Source organism: Camelus ferus, chromosome 4 (assembly GCF_009834535.1).
Source record: "Camelus ferus isolate YT-003-E chromosome 4, BCGSAC_Cfer_1.0, whole genome shotgun sequence".
NCBI lineage: Eukaryota > Metazoa > Chordata > Mammalia > Artiodactyla > Camelidae > Camelus > Camelus ferus.
Window position 1 is genome coordinate 33,661,309 of NC_045699.1, and position 12,306 is coordinate 33,673,614.

Sequence of the window (12,306 nt, forward strand, 5' to 3'; positions counted from 1 at the left end):
CCCAGGAAACTCATTCCAAGTGATTTAATCTTGCCTTCATCTTTGTGTCTTTCCATAGAGTACCAAAATGCAGTGGAAGTCAATGAGAAAGTGTGATTCTATATACAAGGTTTTATTTGTTTGTTTTTCAGAAAATCACCCAAAGTAAATGTCTAAATTTTCTTATAAACTTGGCATGCCTTTGCTCTTCCACATTCTGGTACATAATGAAATCCATAGAGTAACACCATTTTCCGTCACTAGGTACCTGTTGCCTAACTTGTTTTTGGAAGCCAAAAGACTAAAATATTCCTGATTTTCATCTTAATGCAAAGAAGGAATTGTGAAGCTGTGCTGAGAACAAGGAGTGAAAGGTCAGCTGACATTCCACGTTGCCCTTGGAAATACTGACAAGGCACACAACTTGAAAAATATTTGGAGTCTTTCAAGTTCAGCAGGTTTGACAACACATCCCTTCATTGGGCTCAAGGATAACAACTCTAGTGAATTCTTTTCCACACACGTTAGTAAAGACCATCAGAAGCTGTTTGCTTTCAGCTGGCAGGCTCGGCAGTGCACTTCCATCGTCCCACCCCAGGGCTCTATCAGCTTTCCAGTCCTCCTTCCAACTCTGTTGATGGCCTCTGTATTCCACAGGGAAGGACACTGGTCCACTGCATTGATGATACCATGCTGTTTAGACCCGGGGAGTAGGAAGTAGCAGTTACCCCCAGACAGTGTGGTATGACATATTTGTGCCACAGAGTGGGAAATAAATCTGACAGAAATTCAGGTGTCTGCCACCCAGGTGTAATTCCCAGGGATTCAGTCATCTGAGTGTCAAGATACTCTTTCCAAGGTGAAGGGCAAGTTGCTACATATGGGCCCTCCTACCACTGAGAAATAGGCGTAAATAGGCCAGTGGGTCTCTTTAAATTCTGTAGGATACATATGCCTTATATGGAAGTGCTACTCTAACCTCCATTCCAGATAACCGAAGGGCTGTCAGTTTTTCTGGATGTCCAGGCCACCATATAACCTACTCTGCCATTTGGACCATATGGTCCAGCAAACTCATTGGTGCCTGAAGTTTGTGGCAGATAAAGATGCTTTGGAACTGCCTCGGTATGTGAATTACAGCATCTTTTTAGGACTTGGGAGTAAATCTGCACCATCCTCTGCAGTAACTATTCTCCTTTTGAGATATAGATTTGAACCTGCAAACTGAGCTCTAGACTTGACCGTGGCAACTCGTGCCAAAGAACAAACTGACCCTTCCAACAAATTCTCAGTCCTTACTGGCTGGAGTGGTTGATCCTGACCATCAGGGAGAAATGGGGGCAGGGAAGAGTATGTCTGGAACACTAGAGACCCTCTTAGGCTGCCTCTTAGCCGTCTTGTGTTTAATAACATATAATGGCAAACTACAACATCCAATACAAACAGGATTAGTAATGGCTCAGACCCTTCTGGAATGAAGGTTTGGTTTACCCCATCATGCAAGATTCTGATCAGCTGCACTGCTTGCTGAGGGTAAAGAAAATATGAAATATAGCAGTCAAAGGGAGAAGTAATAAACACCAGCTGTGACCCCATGACCAACTGTAGAAATGAGGGCTGTAGTATTTAGGACTGTTTCCCCCTTGCTTTGATATGGACATACTTGTAATATATATTAACCAATACATCTTTATTTTTCTTTTCCCAGTTTACCTACCATCTAACATGGAACATATTAATAGCAGTTAGCTTTATATTTCAGTGTTTAAGTGAAAGGCTATCACAGTATAACTCAGCTAGAAGCGAATGAACATCATTCAATAAGGGACAAAGTTTACATACGATCTTCTGAGTAGCCTTTTTTGGGAAAAGGGTTTGCATTTTTCTGCTATATGAGGAATACCTACATTACGTTAATTGGACACATGATTTCACTATTATCTTTCTTTGAAAATTCAATGTAGATTAAAAAAAAAACCTGTATATGCATGCCGGGGTGACAAAGGGTGGATTTTGGTGGTTTGTGCTGTGTCATCTTGGTTAAACTTGGAGCTCTGTTTCTCAGAATTACATTTCGTGTATGGTTCCAAGGTATAGTTGGCTAAAAGAGGAACTCATGAAATTTAAGAGGCAGAAGTGAGTCAACGGCCATTATTCACTAATGGTCACTTTGTTGTTCAGTATGGTGACAGATGGATACAGAGGTGTCCAATAGTTTCCAGCTGGAACTTACTCTCTTCTGTTACATGTCCACCTCTTCTTCCCAACTCTGGGCCCTGCTGACCCACCCCAGATGTTTGGCTGAGGACCCCCAACGTGGTAGCAGCTTCCCATAGATCTCATCATGAGTTCCCCCTTCCCAGCCCCTTCAGCAGCTCAATGTGCTTGGCTTCTCAAAATGACCAGTTGGTGATGCCTCCTCTGACCCTCCAACTTTCTGCATCTTCTCCCAAACTGTAGAGTCTATTTTTCCATAATAAATTCTTTTTCCCATAACACTTAGAATCACTTGAACTCTGATAGATACAGATGAAATTAGAAACATCATGTGCAACTTCTATAAAGTATCCATAAAAGGAAGAGACTTTCATTTTTTTATCCATTCCTTCTTCCTGCTGCTTGGAATGCAAAGGTGATGGCTGGGGCTCTAGTAGTAGCTCTTGGACCATGAGGGAGTAGTCATGTTCTATGGATGGAAGAATATAATAGCAGGCAAAGAAGCCTAAGTTAATGATTGTTGACCCACAACTTTTGGCTTTTGTTTACATGAAAAAAAAATACATTTCTGTTTGGGCATCTCTAATGTCAGGAGTTTTTTCCCAAATTCCTAATTTATCCCCCCCACCCCCTTTCCCCTGTGGTAACCATGTTTGTTTTCTATTTCTGAGTCTGTTTCTGTTTTGTAATAAGTTCATTTGTATCTTTTTTTAAGATTCTACGTATAAGTGATATCATATGATATTTCTCTTTCTCTGTCCGACTTTACTTGCATGATAATCTCTAAGTCCATCCATGTTGCTGCAAATGGCATTATTTCATCCCTTTTTATGGCTGAGTAGTATTCCATTGTGTGTGTGTGTGTGTGTGTGTGTATACACATATATATATGCATACATATTTTCTTTATCCATTCATCTGTTGATGGACACTTAAGTTGCTTATCCAGTCATCTACTGATGGACATTTAGGTTGTTTCCATGTGTTGGCTATTGTAAATAGTGCTGTTATGAACATTGGGGTGCATGTATCTTTTTGAATTAATTTTCATTTTCTTCTTGCCCCAAGATGCAAGCTAAGTTTTGTCTTAATATTAAGACCATTCCTTTTATGTCTTCATGCATCCATCCACCCATTAATCCACCCATCCATCTATTCATTTCCTCCACAAACATTTATTGAGCCTCCCTTTAATGTCCCAGGTGTTAGTATCTGATGCTAGGGATGCAATAATGGAAACGAATTTTTTTAAAAATGGGAAAGTCCTTGGACTCAGAGAGGTCTCAGCCTAGTAGGGAGGCCATCAGGGTGACAATTACAATGCAAAAGGGGTAAGGTCCATGTGTTGTGAGTAGAGAGGAGGCCTTTCAACACAGTTGGAGCAAGGAGGAGAGAGAACATAGACTTCTTCAAGGGCAGCTCCTCCAAGTGGTGGAGGAAAGTAGAGGGTATTCCCAGGAAAAGAGAACAAGGCCCATTGGGGTAGTATATCCTCAATTGCCTTTACCTGAGCTTAACTTTCTTGGATCTTGTCCTTAATCCCTGGAGACTCAGAGACACACTGTGTGATGGTTTAGATTACAACACCACTTCCTTCTCTGTTCTTTAATTGTATTACATTCTCTGTCTTCTTCATCCCTCCTCACTGCCCCATCTGTCTCCCCAAGCTTGGACTTCAGTTTTCCTTGCTTAGAGCGTGTGTTAGTTTGCTAGGGCTGCCGTAACAAAGTACCACAGACCAGGTGGCTTAAACCACAGATGTGTGTTGTCTTGGTTCTGGAGTCTAGAAACCCGAGATCAAGGTGTCCACAGGGTTGGTTCCTTCTGAGGGCTGTGAGGGAGAATCTATTCTCAGACATTCTTTGGCTTGTGGGTGGCATTCTCCCTGTGCCTTCACCTTGTCCTTCTTCTGTGAGTGCCTGTCTCTGTGTCTACATTTCCCCTCTTTATGAGGACACTGGCCACATTGGATAAGGGCCACCCTAATGACCTCACCTTAACTTGACCATCTGCAAGGACTCCATTACCCTGAAACTGTGTTTGCCTCTTGGTGAGTGTTGAGCCAAAAGACACAAGCAAGCCAAAGATCGGGAGAGGGAAGGACGTGTTACCTGCAGCAAGTAAGGAGAGCACTGGGGATCCTTCCCAAAGCAGTGTCTCCTCGAACAGCAAAATTGGGGAAGTTTTAAACTAAGGGAACAAACATATTCATAAAGGGTTTGGGGTGGGGTATACATATTCATGAAGGGGCTTGAGCAGAGGAGAATTCAAAATAGACCTGGGGCAGAGGTTACCAGAGTCCAAGCTTTAGTTGATTGAAGTCGTGAGGGTCAGAAAAGGTCAACGTCATCATTCCTTAGGTTCTGACCAGTCTGGGGTCTTAGCCTGTAGTTTCCATGCTCCACCTGGTTGGGGACCTTAGTTCCTGTAGAAAACTCAAAGATACACATCAGAGTGTTATGTACATCCCTTGAGAAAAAGCTAGGACCCTGTTTTATTGCTGAACTATTGTTCCTTAACTGCTTTTCCTCTGTTCTTCCATTCCTTTGTTCCCTTAAGATCATTAATTACTGAGACCTGCTCAAGGGCAAGTATTATGGCAGGCTTAGATCACAGCATGGCTTAGGCCCAAAATGGCTTCTCTTATGTCAAGAAAGCCGTGCCTGGTTTTCTTTCTCCAGGGACGCCTGACCCTATCTGCTTACAACTCTACTTCCAAATAAGGTCACATTCAGAGTTACTGGAGGTTAGGACTTCAACATCTTTTGGGGGTCAAAGGTCAACCCTAAATAGAACCCAAGATCTAGCTCCCCTCTAATTGTTTCTGCTCTGTTCTCACCTCCTCCAACATGACAATCAGGAAATCCACCACCAAAAAGTCCTGATGCTTGTGCTTGGGAGTTTTAAAAAATTGCATTTCATCATTAAGGTCCATATGTGTTGCTGGTTTGTTGCTTTATAAAATTGACCCCCTCCACTGTGGGCTTTAATTATAAGGCAGAGGGAATCAATAACAGAATCCAATCTGAGGGGGCCGTAAGGCAATTTAACAGTTGCAGACCCCAACTGCGTGCATCATTCTCATAAACCATGGAATTAAACACATGGACCCGCTGAGTCAGGCTTTGCAGCTCAGAATGAACGTCTGGTGTAAATAATGACAGCTGGGTCACATGCATGGATGGGGCTGTGCTAATCTGTATGTAATAGACAAGCCATCTATGACAGGCTGCTTGGGAAAGGGCTCACTTGAATATCTGCCCCAAAAATTATACCTGAGAGGACAAGCAAGATGTCCATTGCTTAACAGAACAATAGGCTATTGCATTGGAAGAGATGTTAGTTAACCTCTTCCAGACTCTTAACCCACGAGCATAGATGAGCTTCCCAGGGTCCAAAGCAGTGTTAATCCCCCACCCACATCCCCTTGGCCCACCCGGAATTTAACCTTCAACTTCCCACTCACCTGGAAGCCTTCTCAAACACCTGTTCCTTGTACCTGCGGGCTTTCTTGGCTACAGGAACAAACTTGCCCCGAGGTATAGCAGGCTGGAATAGCTGGAGAGTTAGTGCCACAGTTCTAAGGTATGTTCTGCACATTGTCTCAGAAGACCTCCAGCAAAACAGAGCTCTGTTATTCACAGTGGTACCCACTAGTTAACACATTCTTTGTTGGGTTTCTTCCCTTCTCTGTTTTATTTCCTTATCATACTTCTTGGAATTGCCTCCCAAATAAACTACTTACACCCAAGTCCTTATCTCAGGGTCTATTTCTGAGGGAACACAAATTAAATCAGGGTTTATAAACCCCTGAAACTATGTGCAAAAGTCTGCGTACCTGTACATTTTCCTGGGAAAGGGTACAGAGCTTTCATCAGATCCTCAAAGGTTTTTAACCAAAACCCCCCAAAAGGGTGAGAACCACTGCTCATCATTTCATGGATGAGAACAGTTATTTCTTTCACGTCTAATCTAATCGCTTTCAGCCTGGGAAACCAAAAGGAATGGAGTCAGCATTTCAACCTGTTGACAGGTGAGCGTGAATGGAACCAGGATGGCAAAGTCAGTAGCACCCAAGTATAGTTCACAACAGGAAAGACCTTGACATGCAGCCTTCAAGTGCTGTTTCCAAGGCTGGTGGTTGTTTAAGGTTGATCTGGTGTGTGTGTGTGTGTGTGTTATTTTATGTTCAAAGCAGAAGGGCCAGACACAAAAAGACAAAAACTGTATTATTCCATTTGTATGAAGTCCATAGACTAGTCATATTCATGGAGACAGAAAGTAGAAGGGTGGCTCCCAGTGGCTGAGGGGAGGGAAAGTGGGGAGTTATCATTTAGTGGATATAGCCTCGGTTTTACGAGAGGAAAAGAATTCTAGAAATTGGTTGCACAACACAGTGAATGTACTTAACACTATTGAACTATACACTTAAAAATGGTTACAGTGGTAAATTTTATGTTAAGTGTATTTCACAATTGTAAAAAAAAAAAAAATGCGTAAAAGCCACTGACCTCAATAAACAACAACAAAAAAGTAGAAAGAACCGTGACTCCCATATTGGCACTCTCTCTTTTTGGCAACAGGTGCTCAGAGTGTACAGTAATGAGTTCAAGGGCAGATAGATTCTTGGACCCTCCATGCTCAATAAGAATATTTTAATGTAATTTTTCTCCATCATGATAATCAAAAAAGGATTTAAGTATATTACTCCACATGGTATGATATTTGACTATGTGGAATCACTAAACAGTCCCCTCACAGTAGTGCATTTGACTTCTACTGACTTTTTTACTGCGTGGTCACGATTAGATGAGTATGTCCTAATCTTACACTGTCAGTAATAGTGCTGTGTCTGCCACTGTCCTCATGTCAAAGTCCTGCAGAGTGGTAATTTTTTAATGGAAACCCTTTTTTTTCCCCCTAGAGTCAGATTTTAGTCTGTTATTTAATAAACTGAGACAAATTTGCCATCATGACAATAACAGGGATTTGCAGTAACATACCACTGTGATTGCTGCAGGGCATGTAAAATGTGAGTGAGGTGCTGGAGCCAAGTAACCACCAAAAACATGACTCCTCGGTGTGAGCAAAGGCTTCACAGGAGTTTGAACATCCCAGGTTGAGTCAAAGAGACTGTGATGTAAAGAAAACTTGACTTAAGATCAAGTTGTAGTTAAAATATTCTATTTCTGATATTTATAGGATTCTGCCAACATTCTGATGGTTAACTCTAATAAAATCAGACATTTGTTTTTGACATCTGCTAGGAAAAAAACTTCAGATATTATTTTATTATACTAATGTCACCAATAATTAGAATAAAGAAACACATTTGATCTAGATTTTGGTAATTCAGTAGAACTAACAAATTTTAAATGAATATGGTAATTTTTCAGAGTTTATAATGCAGTGCAACGTTAAAATTGCCTTTTAATTTCAGTTAAATATAAGATATGATTACACTGTATTAGCAAATCAAACCTTATTGTTATGAATGTGATTTTGTGCAAAATGCTTTATAAATGGACGTTATTCACATTGATATTTATAGAAATCAAAAAACCAGAGCAGGGTAAATGTAGATCTTGTTTTTTGGTCTTCTTTTTTTTAATCTTAACACTTACAAGTCTATTACAAAGGATACAGAGGAACAGCCAGATAAAGAGGTGAAGGTGACACAGAGTGAGGTCCACAGGATCTGGAGCACAAAAGTTTATGTCCCTGGGGATGTGAGGTGCACCCACCCTCCCATTCACCAACCTGGAAGCTCTCCGAACCTCATCCTTTTGTGTTTTTAGAGAGCCCTGATTACATAAGCATGATTGATTAAATCATTGGCCAGTGCCAGCTGAATCCCATTGGCCAGGGCCAGTTGTGGCATTCCAGCTGGGTGAACGTCACAAGATTTGTGATGGGATTTGGCTGTGGTCTTTGGTGGGGTGGTGAGTAGGTTAGCCTGATGAGAATAGAGGGTCAGGGCTAAGAAGTACCAAAAAGTAGACTAGTAATTTAATCTGGGGCTATATTTTTGTGTGTTTAAATGTTAGGTTAAAACAAATCCTATATTTAATAGAAAAGCTTTTGAAGGTTTCTAGTGTCTTCCTTTCAAGTCATTGATTTATCTGTTTATTTACTCAAGTTTCTAAGTAGCGAGATAACGTATTGAATGTGAAAGTGCAGTATCATAAAAGAGTAAGGTATGGTGTAATAAAAGATCACCAGGTTTCTTATCCTGACTCTGCCATTTACCAGCTGCATGACCTTGAGCTTGTTACTTCTCTCTGAGTCCAGTGTTTCCATCTGTGAAAGAAGGGATAAAAGTCACCTTAGCTTAGGGAGTTGTTGCAAAGGTTATAGAGGATGTCTCTAATGCTTAATGTAGTGCCCAATACATAGGAAGGTCAACAAATGGGGAAGATTTCTGACCAGCTAAGTACAAAATGTAGAAGTGAGGGCGCTGGTGTCCTTTGTTTGAAAGCTATTATAGTTACATAAGGATAAGGTCACTAGGACCTGGGCTGAGATAGTGGTGGTAGTAACAGAAAAGACCCTAAATGAACAAAAAAAAACTACATTGATCTCCAACGAACTTGGGGATTGATTGGACATAATGGGAGCTAACATTCACTGAGCACCTAGTATGCACCAAGTGCTATTCTAGGTACTCCAATATAGTAAAAATTCTCCTAAAAATGGCAACTGTTATTGTTATCATATCACAGTTGAGAAAGCTAAAGTTCACGGAGATGAAACAACTTGCCTGAAATCAAAGAACTAAGAAAAAGCCAACAGGGACTCAAACCCCTGCAGCACAGTACCGAGCCCGTGTGCCACAATGCCGTACTGTACTGTCCTTGATTGTCGGGAGAAGCAAGGGAACAGTTGGTGAGGACTCGCTGGTTTGGTCATCCCAACATCCCTGCCGTGTCTGGTTCTGATTCTTGCCCTGTCTCTTCAGATTGTATGTGTTTGTCTTTTTGGTATGACTTGTAATTTTTTTTTTTTTTTTTTGATAGTGGGCCATAATGTACCAGGTAAAAGGAACTGTTGTAAATAGGTTTTCAGTAACAAGGTGTCGGGGGTCGGGGAGGGGAACATGCTGAGTCCCATGATTAGGTCTGTCTTTAGCCTACGGCCCTGGGCTGTGAGCATCACAAGTGTTTCTCAGTTTTTTCTCCCCCCTTAGATGGGACAGGATGGCGAAAGTGGGATGGGGCTGGGCATTTCCCTTCTCCCGGGTTAGTTAGGCTCTGATAAGACCCCAGCAGGTTAGGTTCCAGTTAACTAGTTTCTACCGAGGGCAGGTCTTGTGAGGAAGAACGGGTACTCTGGGCTATTTCAAAATGGTTCCTTTTCTCCTCATGTTGGTGGAAGCCTGAGAGGAACCTTTTTCGATATTTACTACGGGGACTTGGTGGAGCTCCTAGAAGTAGATTTCCAATATTGTGAAAGCCCTAGCTGGGTCCCTCTGGAGTTTTTAATGCTCAGAGTTGTCCCTACTGAGTCCCCAACAATTTGCCAATTACAATTCGGGTCTTCCCCGCCCGCAGTGAGGTGGTTTCTGTGGCAGTTTCTGTTCTGTGAGTCCTGGCTCCCTCTATTCGCCTATCTCTCCAAGCTTGGAGGCAGCGGTCTGCCCTGTGTCCTTCCTCTGTTATGGTTCCAAGAAGAGTTGTTGTTGGTTTTTCAGTCTGTTCAGCTTTTTACTTGTTGTTGGATGGAGCGGTGACCTCTGAGCGCCTTACCTGCAGGGTCAGGAACTAGAGGTGTTCCTCACTGGCCTGAGGACTGAGGAGGGCGAGAGGAGCAGAAACTTGTGCTGAGAGAATGATGCTGTGTGTCCTGACATGTTCAGTCTGTGGCAGGGGAACATCAGAGAGGAGGTGACCTGTAGGTGCCTGTGTGAGAGGCTGAGTCTGATGGCAGAGGCATGAGAGTCACAGGAAATGGTTGAGCTGTTTTACCAATGTCACCCTCTTTGACTGTCAAAGGTGTGTGATCTCGGGTAGAGGCTGCCCAGCATAGCTGACCAGGAATTAGAGAAGAGATAGGGCATATGGCACCTCTCCAACTAGGTGGTGTTACACCAGGGCATTCTGTCTTCTCAGAAGGATGCCCGTGCCCCTCCTGCCAAGACTAAGAAGGTAAGACCATGGTCTTTCTGCTTGAATCCCTTAGCCCCCCATCAGCTCACTGTCCGCCATGGTTGACTCTTCTTCACTTCTCTAGGACAGACATCATGGTATAATGGGAAAAGCTCCAGAGTTGAAATTAGATGGGTCTGGGTTGAAGTCACAACTCTCTTACTCACTAGCTCAGTCACTTTGTGTAAGTTAATTATAAGTCACTTAACTGTGAATGTGTGATTTTTTTTAAAGCTGTAAAGTGGAAATAATAATACCTTTCTCACAAGGTTATGGTGAAATAACCATGAAAAGCCTTCAGGAAAAGTTGGTTCCCTGCCCCCAACTGTTCCCGCCCCTTCTGCCCCAGCTGACTGTAAACCATGACCACAAGTTCTCTGACACTCTTCCCAATGAAAGATGGGGTCTATGCCCCTTCTCCTTTAATCTAGGCAGGCTCATGCCTACTTCAGCTAATGGAAGGGTGGAGTGTCATTATACGACTTCTGTGGCTAGGTCAAAAAAGACGCTGCAGCTCTTGCCTTACTCACTGGAACACTTGCTGTTGGAGCCCCGAGCTTCCATGTGAGAAGCCCGCCAGGATGGAAAGGCCATGTGTAGACGTGGTGGACAACCACAGTGGAGCCCAGCCTATAACTGCTCCCACCAAGGCACCAGACTGGTAGTAAAGCTGACTTGGACCTTTCAAAGTAGCCCAGCTGCCCGCTGAATCCCACCCAGGCATCTCTGCTGATGCGTCATGGAACAGAAGGATCAGCCACCGAAGCCCTGAGCACAAAATTGTAAGATAACAATAAGAGTTGTTTTAAGCCATTACATTTGGCTTAGTTTGTAACCTGGCAATAGTTAACCAGAACAGCCCCTTTAATCCCATTCTCTCCAACCTCCCAGCCTCCTTACCTGAAATTGCCAGTCCTGAGTACATTCTGATTTTAATCTCGTTTTTCCTCATATCTAATTATGTGAAATGTGATTTGAGATCACTTCATTCTATTTTCCTGTGCCTCCTTCCATCCTTCCTTCAATAAGAGTTTCCTGGGTGTTTCCCTTGTGTCAGATGCTAGATTAGGCACGGTCGCTTTCCTCTAGGTCAGGAATCAGTGAACTTGGTGAAACTACCAGGGAGTGCATAATGTAAGCTTTGCAGCTCTGCCGCTGAATCACAGAAGCAGCCAGAGGTGTAAGCGTACAGCTGTATCCCAGTGAAACTTGACTTACAAAAATAGATGGCAGGTTAGATTTGCTCCACAAGGCCATGGTTTGCTGGCCCCTGCTCGAGATGCTTCTCACCAGGCGGGGAACATGCTGTCTGTGCAGAAGTCCTTCTGGGCAATGTGTGGTGCACGCCAGCACATTCACCCACCACCCCAACTCAGATGGACCTGGGATGTAAGCTGAGTCTTGGGCAACAGAAGAATGGATGTTCAGATGCAGAGATCATGGCACAAAAGCATGTAGCCTCGCATACAAACAAGGATGTCAAAGAGGCAAATGGAGCTGGAGATGAGAATAGGCTTAGAAGAAAAGGGAGAGATAAGGCAGAATGCTAGAGAATTTCATTCTCTAAAATTGAGAGACTGCCTCCTCAGCTCTCTCATTTTTCTCTCGGAGGAGTTGTGAGGACAAACCAGTTAAGGTGAAATAGCTGTGAGCTCCGCAGGTGCCTGCCAGATGTGACTGCACCTACCATCTTTCCTCTTCAGAAAAACAGCTCCTAAAAGGAGATGTCTTCAGAACATGGTGTAAACCATCTCCCTCCCGGCAACAGAGCTGGCATTCCTGGGAGGGAACCAGGATAGCGTGTCATGTTCTAACAGCTTTTCCAGCAGTGAGACTAAATACACATAAACTATTCCAAATGTGTATCTGCTGCGAACATGAACAATGACACCCTGTCATTCTGCTGTGAGGCTCGTCTGGACAAGTTATGTGCACACTCTCACCTTCCTGACTCTTCCATCTTCAA

The 12,306-nt window shown here is 43.0% G+C and overlaps 1 long non-coding RNA gene across 2 annotated transcripts in view; it reads right to left on the reverse strand.

The window, feature by feature from the left end:
• Positions 1-1,650: 1,650 nt before the first annotated feature.
• LOC116663146 overlaps positions 1,651-12,306 on the reverse strand; it is a 43,263-nt gene continuing 32,607 nt past the window's right edge. The window contains exons 2-5 of one of the 2 annotated variants that reach the window (XR_004319245.1): positions 8,446-8,496; positions 5,663-5,809; positions 4,491-4,621; positions 1,651-2,665 (exon numbers count right to left, since the gene is read on the reverse strand). This is a non-coding gene — a long non-coding RNA (uncharacterized LOC116663146). Of the gene's footprint in view, positions 2,666-4,474; positions 4,622-5,662; positions 5,810-8,445; positions 8,497-12,306 lie in introns of both variants that reach the window. The other variant, XR_004319246.1, reaches the window with a different exon arrangement.